The sequence below is a fragment of the Lipotes vexillifer genome, unplaced genomic scaffold, assembly GCF_000442215.2.
Source record: "Lipotes vexillifer unplaced genomic scaffold, Lipotes_vexillifer_v1.1 scaffold100, whole genome shotgun sequence".
NCBI lineage: Eukaryota > Metazoa > Chordata > Mammalia > Artiodactyla > Lipotidae > Lipotes > Lipotes vexillifer.
In genome coordinates this window covers 669,672-686,578 of record NW_006774075.1, presented here as the reverse complement: position 1 = coordinate 686,578, position 16,907 = coordinate 669,672, and positions in this window count along the sequence as shown.

The following is a 16,907-nucleotide window of genomic DNA, read 5'->3' as shown; positions in this document are numbered from 1 at the left end:
ATGTTTTCATATTCATAATAGATTTTAGGTTTAACTGTACCATTGATGTAACCAGACCAAGGACTATAGAAGAGGAAAATATGTGTTATAAATTTTTGCCAAAGATCTTGTTTCATTTTCTATCCAAAGTGTAGCAATATACCCATAACATTGAAAGAAAACAAAATATTCCAATTGTATAAAACTAGAAACTCATTTCTAGAAGATGAAAAGAACCAATGTGTTGTATAAATACTGCTCATTGAGAAGTTAACATTTAGATGGCAACTTGCATGTACCATGCAGGAAATTTATAAGGTATTTAAAAAATTCTCAAGGCAATGCTAAAGTCCTAGATTTTATCTACATGCTAGAGATATGAAAACTGAGATTACTTAACATTATTTGACACATTCAAGGTCACAAGGATAGTAATGGGAGCGGCCCAGGTCTGTCTGATTCTTTTAACTTACACATTCCCCTCTGCATCACTCTGCCTCGATTTTGTTTTGGTAATGCTGATTCAGGAATGAATGAAACATCTTCAGCCCTACTGGGTGCTATCTGGTCTTCAAGCTTCCAAGAGAGATTATTATAGTTGGTTTTTTAAAAAAAATCCCCTTTCAACTTCTCATATTTATGAATGTGTCAATGAACAGTTTAAGAATGTATCTATCAATATCAAATGTGGGTTTTAACAGAAACCTTGAAAAAATTGCAGAATTATCCTCTGAAATATTGCTGCTATTATTTTTTAAAATTGCAAGAAAATGTTCTGCCATTTCAGACCATTTATCTCTGTTAACAAGACACTTTTTTAGTTGGATAGATAATATACACCCATCTGGTCGGCAGTTTCTTCATTTACTTTGGTAATAATAACTAAAGGCGTTTCTGCATTGCTTTAGCAATGTCCAGGCCAATCTTTTGCCTTTCCCGCTGCTAACGTGGAAGGCAAAAACAAGGAGAAATTGGGACCTGGTTATAATACACAGACATGCCATTTAGAATGTCATTTCAGTGTTGAGGAGGGAAAAGTGTCTACGTGATAATGAAACCAGAACCTTGTTTAAAACATCCCTGGCCATTCAGGAAAGACATAGGAAAATGCTGCAAAACATTTTTGTGCTTTTGATAGACACCTCTCGTGCTATTTGTCTTCTGTTTCACAAAGTTCTCCAATGCAAGTCTACACATTTGCAAATATGTGTGTAATACAGATTTTTTGCCTGAGTTATGCAAAGAACTGGACTAACTGTTCACTTGGCTTTAGCTCTGTTTACAACACAATGAGAAGTGAAACGTTAAGACAATTTTGTGAATAATGCAAGGTAAAGAAAAAGAATTTGCTTTAATCACCTCGATGTTCAGTAAAGACCATTTTACAGAATCTGTGTAGTTGCTTCAATTCTCCGTTTTCTCCTCTGTATTCACAGAGCTGGCATATAGGCAGAGATTTTTGCCTGGGAATCCTAGAAGGGTTGTTTTTTAAATAAAGTATAAGAAAATATGAATGTTGATCCTGAAACTGCAAACTGCCATTTCCTGTCTCTCTATTTGTTTTCATCTCTTTTTCTCCTTGTGTTTTCTCTCCATCCCACAGTTTTCTTTTCTCCTTATTATTCCTAAAGCTGCCTGACTCTCCGTTAATTGGTTTCATTGAATGTAGTCTCTCAAAATACAGTTGAATTCAGAGAAATTTATGTTTTGTTTCAGTTTGACTGAATTGTCTTCTCTTTAACGTGTTGTTTTTGCTTTGCGGTAACACAGCTGAGTCGCGAGCTCATCCCAGACCTTTCTTGGCAGGTAAACAGGCCTGCCTTCTTCCACTCACAAGCTGGGAGCAGAGCCTCTGCCCCACAGTCCTACCCAGGCTGGGGGCAGCGGGGGGAGGCGGCGAACAAACAACCGGTTATTTTGAAAATGATGCATACCTATCTACCCGCTGAATTCAAGAGGTTAAACAAATCAAACAGGTGGACAAAATTCAGCTTTTAGGGGCTTTGTCTCAAAGCAGTTTATCTGTGTACAGAAGGCTACTTAGGGCTGTGCACAGCATTGTAAATCAACTACACTCCAATATAGAAAAATAATTAAATTAAAAAAAGAGTGGCTCTTAAAGGGCACATTAATTTTTTTACTTAACTGAGCAGCAGTTTAAAAAAATAACCATATAAAAATATGTCATTTAAAATTTTTTCCTCCAAAGTGCTGTTGATTTAAATTCTTTATAGATAATGAGCTATGTCATTCTTTTATTTTTTAAAATTAGAGCTTTATGAAGGTATAGTTCACATACATTAAGCTGCATACATTTAAAGTGTGCAGTTTTATATGTTTTGACATGTGTATCCAGTGTCAGTCCTGAAATTCCAAAAAATTCTGGTTTATCCTTGCTTAAAATTGGCTATGCTTACTATAATGAGATAAAGAACTATTTATTTATATAAACTAAACTTTAAGGTAGAACCTAGAATTGGAAGTGAACAGATTAGAGATGACATAATAAGATGCTTTCATTTTACAGGTGAGGAAACTGACAAAGAAGTGAAGTCTGTTATTCAAGCTCAAAGATTATTTGTGCTACAACCCAGGCAGGGCTTCTGGTTTTCAGTTCTGTGGCAGTTATATACACCTATCTGTCGCTTTGACTCTTGAGGGTAGGGAAAAAATATATATTGATATATATATATATGTACACTTATATATAAAAATTATTTATATATACACATTATATATGGAATACACACTATTCTATATAGAGAGAATATTTATATATAGACAAAATTCTCAACTTTATGTTAAAGGCTAACTGGAATGCAAATTTTCTTACTAAATTTACTAAGAAGTAAATAAGAGAGAAACCCTCAAATTCCCTGTCAGTTTGTATGTTTGTGTGCGCCTGTGTGTTTAGAAGGATACATTCTAAGAAACAAGGTCATGGGAACCCACACAGATATTGGCAGGTACATAAAGAAAGATTTATTGGGTAGAACTTGATTTTTTTTTTTTTGCTACTTAATAAACTTGTGCTGGCTGAGTTAAAAATACAAAATTCTCCATGAAGCAAACCAACACATGAAACACAGTGTGTGAACTCAGTGTCTCTACTTCTATTCATTCTTGGTCTAAGATGCTACTGGATTCTTTGCCAGGTTTTACTGTTGATCTTTCCTCTTGGAATAGGGACCCTAGGCTTAGGAGGTCACCTGAAGTTTTAAAATTCAAAACTGGGCTTGGCCATGTTTAAACTATAAAGTAAATGCTTATAAAAAAAATAAAAAAGCATAAAAAGGAGGAAGCAAAGGTAGGCAGGTTAAATATCTCCTTTCTGGCTAAAAATGAGCTGTTATATCTGAATGTCAGAAATCCACACAACAGAAAAAACCTCATGTATATTTTTATACGGACATTTTCCATCTCTGCCATCAAAACAGTAGTCATAAAGTCAGAGGATCACTATTTTTGAATGTTGTAAATGAATTACTTTCTATATAGTGTTTTGTAGCACACAAAATATTTTTTTTCTGTCTTTCCTTTAGTTTTTAGCTTAAATCTTTATAATAATTCCTTTATAGCTAACGCTGATATGGTGTCAAAACCCTACATATTCAAGAAACCACTGTGAATGTTATTAAAGCTAGAAAATGATTATTCAAAGTGGTCTGGAAATTATTTGAGGTAAGAAACATTTTCAGTGACATATACAAAATGTTTTATAATACCACTGGTGTATGGCATTATCTCAAACTTCTCTGTTCCTAATATATCATTTTGTGACTTCTCTGAATGCAAGGACCTCGTCTGTCTTCTTCACTGTTAGATCCACAGTACCTAGTCCTTTCCCTGAGTTGGGTCCTCAGTGCCTTTAGTTAAATGAACTAATGGTCAGATTAAATACCACTCTTAACCCAATGGTGACAATTGGAAGACTAATCACTAGGGAGAATGACATATTAACTCAGTCTGGCTAGTGTTCTCTTTTCCCACTTGCCTACTACATGAATATCAACTGAATACCTTCTATGGCCATGGAATGTTCTAGAGACTGAGGTACAGGCATGAACAAGACAGGGCTGGCGTTGTACTGATGAAAGATGAGTAACACATTTACAAATAATTCCAGACGGCACTATATAAAATTAAATCAGAATAGCGAGATGGATGGGGGTGTGGGTCAGGAGGGTGGTCAGAGACAGCCTGCCTTAGTAGGTCATGGTTGAGTTGACATCTGCCTGATAAGAAGAGAGCAGCCCTGTGAGCCCCTGGGGGGATTGTGCCCCAGGCAGAGGGAACAGCAAGTGCAAAAGCTTGAGGTGGGAACAAGATGGAAGTATTCAAAGAATAAAAAGAAGTCCATGGAGCTGGAGTGGAATGAGGGGTGGGAGACCATAGGAGGTGAGGCTGGAGGGGAGGGCAGAGGGCCAGATCATGGTGGACCTTGAGAATCTGCTGCCTGATTGCTTTTATTAGCTTTGTTATTTTTCATTTTAATTTTATTGGTGTATAGTTGATTTGCAATGCTGTGTTAGTTTCAGGTGTACAGCAAAGTGATTTAGTTATTCATATACATATATTCATTCTTTTTTAGATTCTCTTCTCTTATAGGTTATCACAGAATACTGAGTAGAGTTCCCTGTGCTATAGAGTAGGTCCTTGTTGGTTATCTATCTTATATATAGTAGTGTGAGTATGTTTATACCAAATTCCTGATTTAAACGAAGGTTTCTTTCATTAAACACCAGAACTCCTGATATTTTTTAAGTCTACTTCATAAAGATAGGATTTTAAGTAAAAAATTCTATTATTTTTAATGCTTCTTGAGGAATTATGATATTATGAGATGGATTAAAGGAACTTGTTACAATAATGCTGCATATCACTAGGTGGGATATTTAGGATTTCCCTCAGTAAGCAAGTATTTGGTTTATAACAAGAGCTGGCAAACTTTTTTAAAGGGTCAGATCGTACGTACATATTTTAGAGTTTGAAGGTCAAGAGGTTCTTACATAACTTGTGTGTGTGTGTGTGTGTGTGTGTGTGTGTGTGTTGTAATTACAGTTAACATAAATTTTACCATTTTAACCATTTTTGAATTGCAATTCCTTACATAACTATTTATAATGTAACCATTTACATATAAAGCAATCTAAGCTCATTGGCCATACAAAAACAGGCAGTGGATGAGAGTTAGCTGTGGGTCATCATTTGCCAACACTGGGTTTACAAAAACACAAGAGCTACCCTTTTCAGCAGAATAATTGACATCAGCACAAAAAAGCATTATGTATTCTGAATCTAAATAACCTTTCATTAAAGCTGTAATGTGGGAAAAAGTTAGATGATCCTCTTCTATTGAACACAGATCTTACTGGGTTTGTATGTGCCAATTTAGGAAATATTTGCTGAAGTTCACAGCATAGATATCAACAAATAGAGTAGATATGTGTGATGGTTAAATTTTATGTGTCACCTTGGCTAGGTTATGGTGCCCAGCTGTTTGGTCAAACACTTATGCAGATGTTGCTGTGGGAGTATTTTGCAGGTGTGATTAACATCTACAATCAGAAGGAACAGCAATAATGTGGCTGGGCCTCATGCAATCGATTGAAGGCCATAGAACAAAAGCAAATCTCCTGGACAAGAAGTAATTCTACTTCAAGACGGTAACAATAAAAAATTCCTGCCTGAGTTTCCAGCCGGCCAGCCTGCCGTACAAATTCAGATTTCAGACTTGCCATCCCCATAGTCGTGTGAGCCAATTCCTTAAAATAAGCCATATATACATGAATAAATCATATGTTTATCATATATAATATTTCATATATATTTTATAATGACATATGTATATGTTTGTTCTGTTTGCTTCTCTGGAGAACCCTGGCTGATACAATGCCCTTAGTGTGTTTTCGAGCCTGAAAGGATTAAAAGTTGCTGTGACTTTTTGGAAGATTCTACCATTGAGATTTTGAAGCTTTAAGCTTTATCATCAAAGACAACACAGGCTTGGTCTATAGGTTATAAAAGTCTCTGGTACTGAATTTAGAAGGCAGCCAGGAATTTGGAAAGTGACAACCCTAAGACTTTTTTTCAAATTTTACATAGCACTAGTCTTCGAAAAAGCCCTCTAGTCTATAAATAGAATGTACAATTGTTCAGCAATTGGATTCACTCTAGATGCAAGTCTCTATTTGCCTGTTTCCTCCCTTGGCCTTGTAAATAATCCAAATAAATCCTCTAAGTATAGTTTATGGGAGTTTCTACTCTCAATTAGTAACAGGATGCCATAGAGTGGCTGTATCTGCTACAGAGAGAACTCTGCTCTCCTCATTAACTCATCACTTCAGAGAACTCAGTGCCTAGGGGATCCCTTGTCTTGTATCAGGGTTTCAGACTGTGTGATTTTTTTTTCCCCAAGAATTGAATGATTGTGTTACTGGGGAAATAGCATCATCTGTGGCAGATAACTTCTTTATTGGGGAAGATGAGTAACAGTGACTGCAGCACTGATATCATACTTAAAAACCTAAGGGGGAAGTAAGGTGATAGTGGGTATCACCCCACACCTGTCACTAAAGCTGATGATTCATCACCCCTAGACAATTTTTTGAGACTAATAACATTCATTGTGTCATGGCTGCCGAATCTTCCCAAGTTTAATGGATGCTGCAGACAGACCCATGGTGCCATAGAAGCCTCTGAATTAAGATGATTCAATAGGTTCCAATTCATCCTAAATAAGTGGCTGTCTAGATAAATGAAGTTCATCAAATTGCAATGAATACCATATAACAACTTTGCTGGGACTGCATGCCCCTGGGACGCAGACCATGTCTAACTGTGTGCTCTGCAACATCTCCTGTGCCAGCGCTTTGCAGTCCATGTTCAATAATAACAATATGACAGTGTGTTTGCCCTGAGTCATTTTATTTTTTATCAGCAAAGTGAATGCTTTAACTACATCAGTTAAGTCACTTAAATTCAACCGGTTAATGAAATGCCCTTATGGAATGCAACGTTGGAATCATTTTTTAAAGCAGCAACAAAACAAAACAAAACAAAATCAGTATAAATTACACCTCATTCAATCTGTTAAAAAAAAAAGACAACTCAGAGTCAGGTTTTATTTTAATTAATGATCTATATTGACGAGGTTGCCTCAGCCACACAGGGTTCGGTTCTCTTTACTTAGTAAGTTTTTTCTTAAACACACTGGGGGACACCAGCCCAGTGACATGGTGTGGCAGAGGAGCTGAACTGTTTAATGTGACCCTGGGTGCTCATTCTGGGATGCTTGGACACTGAGCTGGTGAGGCCAGCTCCATCTCCCCCAAGATTTTCTCCAGGGGGAGAAGCTGTGTCTAAGTTCACCTTTCATGGTCCAAGCCCTTTTTCCTTCTAGCAGAGGAACCACAAATTCTCATGGTGCCAGAGACTCCAAGGGTACCCACATCCAGACCTCCCAGTGCTGAGAAGCCTGTGCACTCTCCATAGATAGGTCTGTTTTCTCACTCTTATCTATAAAAATGGGAAGGGAAGAATGGACCATGATCCCCTCCCTGGAGTACAGATCCACACTGTATGCACAGCCATGTCCTCGTTCTGGCTTGACCCAGAATGTTCACCTTGTTTCAATTACTTTCTCAATATACTTCCTTTCATTTTGCTCAGTACGCCTGAGAACAGGTTATGACTCATGATTAGAAGAAAAAACAAAACCCGGAACTACTGCGATCCTTAAGTTCTGAGAATTACTCATCAACTGATCACATCTCCCATTGCAGGTAGCAACCAGACAAGTGCAGTAGTCTTCATTGAATCATTTGATTTTGCCACTATATGAAGTTAATAGAATCTTATATCTGATGTCCCTAGGGATTTGTGGGTAGAACAAATAAGGGATTCTTTAGATCCATTTTTCTGCATGGGGAACTGGATATTGTTTATAAACTTTTTATATATCTCTGAGCCTCAGATTCTTTTTTATATTAGCACCTCTTTTCTTCTTATGTTTCTAGAGACCCTGTCTAGTCTTTAAAATAGTTGCAATAGTGAAAGAAACTTGGAATCTTATGTGTGCTCTACAAAGGGCATTTTCTTATACAGAAAACCATCTGAAAGAGGTTGTCCCCATAGCAAGAAGTGGAGGTCCTGCAACTGAGTGGTTTTTATCTTCAGTTCATGGTCCCAAGACATCCATTCTGTGTACTTTGTAAACAGTTAAATCAGGATTTTGTTGATTAATTTTCTCTTCTGCCTTGGACCAGCCTGGGCCTGACATTGCCGATCCACATGGGTGGTTCTACGTGTGTGTGTGTGTTTTTGCTAGCTCTTACAACCCTTGGCATCTACAGGGTAAGACACAGAGCAGGAAGCAGTCTGGGCAAGGACTTCCTGTGAGTGGCAAGAGCAGGAAAGACTCAGTTGTGGCTTGTTTCTCTCTAGATAAAAGGACCAAACTCAGCTTATATCTCCTCTGGGTTAGTGCACCGTATTCATGTGGGCAATAAACAATGGACATTACCTGAAAGGTAGGAACAGGAAGGGTCCAGTTCATACCACATTCAAGTACTATTCCCAGGAAATGAAAACACCTTCTCTTCTTTATGGGTAGCTGATATTGTGCTTTTAAGCTGTTTCTTATATCAGACAAATCAGTTATGGATCTCTTTCTTTTTCAAAGAGTGTACACAGAGAAGATATAAAGTGGATGGTGGTTAACAGCACTGATGCTCAAACACCATTGACTGTCTTGCTTCTCCCACTCCAGGTGGCAATCAGGCAAGGTCAGTTGCCTTCAGCTAATCATCCGATCCTTGGTTACACAAAGTCAATAGAATGTAAGGAGACACGAGGCAAATGTGCTAATATAAATCTTTAGACAGTGGTTGAGCGGCATTAAAGAGTTATACCCAAGACCAGTAGGAAAAGGCAACATTTTGACCATGCAATAATCTCTAAGGTGCACACAGGAAACAGTTATGATGGAAAGTGTGCATGAGTAGGGGGAAAACCTTTTTAGGAATTATTTGGCACAAATGTGCTTCTTGAACCAAAGAGGACAAAACTATCAATCACTAGAAGAGCAAGATACTTAGGAACTCCCACCAGTTAGTTACAAGCTACTCTTACCTCATGTACTTCTTGTTTTACCTAGCTTTGTGAACTAAGAATTCAGGGCAGAAATAGAAGCAGAATCAGAGAAAGAAATACAGATTTTGTTGCTGAGCTTCATGAGTTAAGAGCAGAACTTCAATATGCTGCACTCCGAGAAGTTAGAATCTTTGTACTAGGTCCATTAGCATTGAAACCAGGAAATAATTTGCCTGTGGAGACCAGCATGGAACAAAGAAACACAGAAGCAAGACATACTGACCAAGACAAATGAACTAAAATGAGGCTATGGTGCAAAAAAGGCAGAGACACTCTCATAGACATTTCTAGTTAAGGGACTCTCTTATGCCTATGGAAATGTCAGAGTCCAAGGTTTGCTAATACTTTGTCCTGCTTTTGTATTCTTTCAGTGCAAATATCCAGACCTAGAAGGGAAGGTGATACAGCAAAGTAATTAAGAGACAGGTTTATGAGTGAAACCAGGTCCAGGTTTGAATCCTGGTTGCATGGCTTACTACCTTTATCAGTCAGCTATTGCCACAATAATGCTGAGTAACAAATCACTCCCAAACTCAGAAGGATGCAAAAACTAGACTCTTTTACTGACTGAGGTGTCTGTGGAACAGCTAGAGCTTAGCTGATCTAGCCTGGGCTCATCTGGTCTTGGTATTGGAACATTGGTTTAGTTCAGGCATACTCAATTTATCTTCAATTCTTCTGAGACTCACAGGCTACTTGGGCCATGTTCCTGTAACAATGAAGACAGAAGTGTGAGTTGAGAGTCCAATCACATGCAGTCATATTTTGCACTTTGCTTATGTTATAGCCAGTTACTCCCCATTGACTGAAACAAATCACAAGACCAGCTCCTAAGTCAATGGGAAAAATACTCAACCCTTTATGAGACCAAATCAAGTATCATGGCCACATTCAGTATCAGTGGGGTAGGGATGTACAATCATCCAATGGGTAGGTGGGTTGGAGAGAAGAAGTGAATTTTTGAGAAACAGTAATCTAATCTACCATACTGGCTCTGTGACCTTGAACCTTTTGCTTAGCCTCTCTTATTTTACTCATCTAAGGTAGAAATAAAAGTGCTCACCACAAATGGATGTGAGAATAATATATTTCAAGTGTTTAGGAAAGTTTCTGGCCCTAAACACTTGAAGAGACAGTCATATCATCTGTCTCTCATCATTATCCTTCATAGATTCTACTGTGTCACCTCCTTCCTAGACCCACTGAGTAATTAATATGTGAGTATCATAATATTCAGTTTTATTACTTGTAAGCAATAGAAATGACTCTGTTAGATTAAACTAGAAAAGGCATTTAATAAAAGAAACATTGCAGAATCAAACTCAGGAAACGGTCAGGAGAGCAGCAGGAAATTTCACTTTGAGACCATCCATTACTCACCAGGATAGAGCTGTCACTGCCGTTGAACCCTGGATGCCCCTCTGACCCTGAACACATGGAAGCTGAATGTTCCTGCCCACATACAGTCTCCACTTGAATAGACTCCCCTATGCTGCAGGTTTTAGTTTTACTGTTTCCTGGTAAAAGTCCTTAGCAGATACGTCCTGTTGGCTGAGAGTAGGTCACATGCCCATGAAAACAGTTTGGGCAAGTGATTCTTGACTTTTGCATTTTAACGTTTCTAGAAGAATTAAGTTATCTCCCTTTAAGACTTGTTTCTTAGGGAATTTCTCAAACATTGAAAAGAGTTTCAGATACGAGACAGACCAAAATTACAAAGGCCATTCCAACTATGGCCTCCAGTTCCCAATTTCGGGTTTGCCTCTGAATTATGACTTCCAGAAACTTTACAAAAGGATGTCAGTGTTTCTTTGTGAGTAATGGGTGGTCCCAATGTAAAATTTCCTCCCATTTGTTTTGAGGCTTTGTGCTTCTCCTCTTAGTACTCATGCTAATTGTGGGTGATTTTTAGGTTTTCCCATTTTTTAAAAGTAGTTTATTTTACTGGGTTCAAACAACTAATTTGGTGTCAGGCCTCTGGTTTCAATTTTAACCTTTTTGCTCTGGTTAGGATGTATTAAGGTATACATGTACAAGTTAGTAGGACTTAGAACATATTTTCATCATGTCAAACATATCAGGTATTACTATAGGGAGGTGCCTAAATTGACAGATATCTAACTAACAATGTCCATATTATTCTTAGTTCATCACATAACAGTGATTTTATGGATCTAGTTCCCTGCAGCTCTAGGTTGGTTTGAATCAACCAGACCCTTTCGCTGGTAGAGCAGAAAATGTGTAAACTCAGATTGAATCTACTTCTTCAATTCGGCAGCTGTGTGACCTTAGGAAAGTTAGCTTACTATCCTGGGCTTCAGTTTTTGTTTCCTAGGAATATAATAATTCTTACCTTGGAAGGATCTTTCAAGCATTAACAAAATGCATATAAACATTGGGCCAATTTTCTTATCCATTCTTCTATAGCCAGGTTGGTTTTTAACTCTTGCTTCAACAAGACAAGTTCCTTCCAGTCTTGGGGTCTTTTTTTTTTTTTTTTTGTGGTATGTGGACTTCTCACTGTTGTGGCCTCTCCCATTGTGGAGCACAGGCTCCGGCCGCGCAGGACCAGCAGCCATGGCCCACGGGCCCAGCCGCTCTGCGGCATGTGGGATCTTCCTGGACTGGGGCATGAACCCGTGTCTCCTGCATCGGCAGGCGGACCCTCAACCACTGTGCCAACAGGGAAGCCCCTCTTGGGGTCTTTTAAATGCCTTTTGCCCCTTCTAATTGCCATCTCTTCTCACTAACATTCATTTATTCATTTATTTAACAAATATGTATCAAGTGCCTTCTCTGTGCCAAAGATTGTTCTAGATGCTAGGGAGGTATCAGCATACAAGACAGACAAGAATGCTTTCCTTCTTAAAGCTTACATTATAGTTAGAAGAGACAGTATTAAATTAGAATGTTAGATGGCAGAAAAGACTAAAGAGAAAAATAAACCAGAGAAAGAGACAGGAAGGGTTAAAGCTGGAGCTACAGTTGAAATGAGATGGTCTCTGGTACAGATGACTAGCTCTCTGTGCTCCCTGGTAGCTGGAAAGGCTTTCCAGTCCCTCACAGTTAGATGGGATCATATCACTAGTTTGGGCCAATGGCTTAGTGGTAAAAGTGATATGGTCATTTCATTTAGGAATTAAAGAGAAGCTGTAACTGTACATTCTTTTTTAAAAAATAAATTTATTTATTTTTATTTATTTATTTTTGGCTGTGTTGGGTCTTTGTTTCTGTGCGAGGGCTTTCTCTAGTTGCGGCAAGCAGGGGCCAGTCTTCATTGTGGTGTGTGGGCCTCTCACTGTTGCGGCCTCTCTTGTTGCGGAGCACAGGCTCCAGATGTGCAGGCTCAGTAGTTGTGGCTCATGGGCCCAATTGCCCCATGGCATGTGGAATCTTCCCAGACCAGGTCTTGAACCCGTGTCCCCTTCGTTGGCAGGCAGATTCTCAACCACTGCACCACCAGGGAAGCCCAAGAAGCTGTACATTCCTTAACGGCCATTCTTCCTCTGCCACTGAGGCCATGAGCCTGCATGCTCCAGATGGTGCCAATAAATATGGTAGAGTCTTCATCAACCTCAGTAATTGTGTGAGATACAGATTGCCTGACCAACCCACTTTGGACACATAATATGAGCAAGAAATATATATTTGATGTGTTAAGCCATTTAAATTTAAATTTGTTAATTTACCACCACATTACGTATCTTATTCTGACTAATAACATTGGTTAGACAAGAACTCACCAAAAAGATGACTTTGAGTCACTATCTAAATGAGATGAGGGAATAAACAGATTTTTCGTCTTCAGATGTCAGCTTAAAAATGATCCTTCTTCAATATTTACTTAATGCCAAGAAATTTTAAAGCTCCACAAATACAGGGGCTGAATTTGTTTTGTTTTGCTTTGTTTTATTGAATTTCCAGCATAGTAGGAATTGAATACATCTCTGAAAATGAATAAACAAATATATAAATGAATGAATGAATGACACAAAAAATTGTTAGGACACAAAAATGGTAACCACTACTGTTGTATTTAACATTTTATCTCCTTTTGCCCCTCTTATTTTTTTACCTTGTTCTTCAAATAAAAATGATAATAGATGTTTAGGTAGCCTCTTTTGATTGACAGTGGTATTAATTATAAGGTACATTTAGATATAAGGGAAATAGGAGTTATATTGGAACTGAGGGGCTGCTAAATATGCCAGTTTTATGTCGGTTGAGGTATAGTTGATAATAGCTAATAATGGCTAATATTTACTTATTGAAAAATAACTATATGTCAGTGGTGTACTATGCTTTCACATGTATTAACTTATTTGTTCCGCAGAATGGCTCTATTGGTGGGTCCCGTTGGTTCCCCATTTTATAGATAAACTTGCTTAAATCCCCACAGCTGGTAAGTGACAGAGACAGGGCTTGAGCCCAGCTATTCTGACTCCAGACCTGTGTGATTAACAATTCCACCGTACTGTTTCCTCCAGGACCTCTAGATGATCTGCAGGAAGTTGCCAGGTCCTCAACAGACAGGTTCATTGGTCTCAAACTTATGATTTTCTATTCATGCAACTCAGCTCCTCTTAATATGTCCACTTCTCTGTAGATCTATCTGCTGCCCTCACCATAAAGTCATGGATTCTTCCCGTCTGTGAATCTTTCCAAACTTTGCCAGTTTGCTTACACTCTCCTCTCTCATAACCTCAGTGATTCTTCATGCTGTTGCCCTAACATCATGGCTTCTCTCTGTAAATCCATTCAGTTTCAACCCTGGCTACTAACTCTCTGATTTTTTTCAGGACTCAAGCAAGAGTCTGTCAAAATCTTAGAAGTAGTTCAAATTTAGGTACCTGTCAGGTCATAACTTCTTGACTACCTTATACGTCACCTGTGTTGAGCCTGGTTACCAATGGTATAATCATCTGTGGCCAAGGTAGCTAAGCCTTATGGCAGAACCAGTGTTGCCTGAGGATTCTCAGAGTTAAGTGCTTGATTATAGCTGTTTACTTAGACAAGGTCATGACATGAGATGACAATTGGGCAGGAATCCCAATTAATAGATGCACCATTATCTACAGTGAGCCAGGCATCACACAAGACACTTAGACACATTGGATAATGTGGTTTTGATGCTTGAAGGTGGACATTATCACCATTTCCATTCTACAGACAGATACTGAGTCTCTAGACTTGCCCAATGGTCCATGGCTAAAAAATAACAGAGCAGGTATTCAACCTCCCTTGACATTTTTACTCCATAAGCCACATTTCCTTTGCACGTGTTTATTTTATTTAAAACTCTCTGCTCCCTTTCTACCTGAAATAAATAGCACACTTGAAAGTCACCACTACTGTCAATATTAGAGACATGTCAAAAGCTGTCACTTAGCCAGAAAGCTGCTTTGGAGTAACTGTGTAATATTATCCAACATGACAAGTTTTCATCCACAGTGGCAACATTAAAGCCAGGAGCATGTGGCTTGTGCAAAACCCCAAAGCCATTAGCTGAAATCCCAGGACCAGAAGGCTGAAGAATTCCCCACCCAACCCAACCCGGTCTCAACCCTGGAGAGCAGAGGGCACTCTGCACCGGTAGGTTATTTTCATTCACTGGGAAATGTGCGCTGACGTTTGCTTTCTGTGCTGGTGCTCTCTGAGCACATAATCTTCTCAGTGTGGACTGGATGAGGGAAGTGAGAAGCAAACAGCAAATTCTTGGCAGCCAGAGACAGGCAGGCAACAGAGAGGAAAGGAGAAAAACTGTCAGGGGACCGTGGAGGAGTCATTTGACTCTTGTGATGTTTATGTCATTTTTCTTCAGTCATCAGCCTGCTGTTTGCAGCCTTGATCTTTTCTTAATAAACTAAAGATGAGAGGGAATCGCAAAAATGAAGAGACTGGAAGAGGTCATCTAAATCTCTACCTTTATCCAGATTGTCGCTGCCACAGACAGGTTTTTAGCAGTTAAGATACTTTCAGGAACAAGAATGTCCAAGTTCCAGAAAAACCCATTTAAATGGCATAAATGATTTTCAAAAATCCATAATTCTGTTTATCTATGACCCCAAGTTAGAGTAGACTTAAAGTGGGGTTTGGTACAGTTGGTTCTCCACGTTTGCTTTCTGAAGTGTTGGCTTAATCTAAAGGTTGATTTTCTTTCTGTTCACAATTTGGCAGCCAATAGTGTCCAGGCTGCTTTGCTTGGTCACGGAAGAGAGAACACCATGGATCTTCCTTGACTTACCGTGGAGGTTATGTCGAGATACACTCAACATAAGTTGAAAATATCCCAAGGTGAAAATGTATTTAACACACCTAACTTAGCAAACATGTTAGCTTAGCCTCGCCTGCCTTTAAATGTGCTCAGAACACGCGCATCAACCTCCAGTTGGGCAAAATCCTCTAGGACAAAGCCTATTTTATAATAAAGTGTGGAATAGCTCATGTAATTTGTTGACTACTCTGCTGAAAGTGGAAAACAGAATGGTTGCCACATATTCCTAAGTGGGGAAAAGATCAAAATTCAAGGTTTTCTAGGTTTCTACTGAATGTGTATCACTTCCGCACCATCGTAAAATCAAAAAATAAGTCAAACCATCATAAGTCAGAACAATCTGACTAGTACAATTCCTAGTAGTTTTCCCAAAAGAGCAAAGGAGATTCTCTTCCAAAAGCCCAACCCACACTACTATATATAAGATAGATAACCAACAAGGACCTACTGTATAGCACAGGGAACTTTACTCAATATTTTGTGATGATCTATATGAGAAAAGCATCTAAAAAAGAATGAATGTATATGTATGTATAGCAATCACTTCCCTGTACACCTGAAACTAACACAGCATTGTAAATCAACTATACTCCAACAAAATTAAAAAAAAATAGCATGTCACTCTTAATAAACTACTCTTAAAGGAGAAAAACAAACAAAAGCAAACAAACAAACAAATGAACGAAAACCCAGCCCAGATATTCTCTGGCCACATTAGTTCCACTTGAGTCAGGTGTCTAGTTCCGATCTGATGACTATGGCCAAGTGAGTGGGCTTTGCTGATTAGCTTGTGTTTATTAAGAATCACACTTGGAGCTGAGGATGAAGTCATCTCACTCACACTGCAGGCTAAAAGTAGGGGGAAGGGTAGTTTTCTAGAAATCCTGTGTACCACGAGGAAATATGTTCAGGGTAGCAATCACTGATCCCATGAGACCCTTGCCAAATCTCAGCTGGGCTATTGCCAGTCTGCTCATTGGGTGTCCTGCCTCTAGCATTGTCCCCTTTGGTCCATCTTTGATTCTGCTCCTGATGACAAACAAATGAAACTGAAGTAGCTCACATGGCATCCCAACTTCTTTATGAACTCTTTCCTGTCTAGCTCCTAGTTACTTTTCTACCCCCCTCTCCAGAATGAACTAGGTGAAGCTCCCTAAACATTCTTCCAGCCTTCTGCGTCTAACTCACTCTTCCTCATTCTTTAATCCCATTTCCCTCTGGAGGCCTTGCATAACCTTACTATCTTGGGCCAACTTTGCTTCACTTACTCTGTGCTTTCATGGCAATCTGAGCTTACCCTCTATCATAGAAACATTCTACTGTATAGAAATGTATAGAAACATCCTATTTGCTTAGTTTTTTATTTCCTTCTCAGGAATGTGAGCTTTCTAAAGGAAAGGTCCACAGCTCTGTTCTTAGATCCTGGGATTCCTCATGCTATTATATAAGCATTGAGTCCCGAATGCATGTGTACTGAATGATTATGATTTGCTAGTTAACT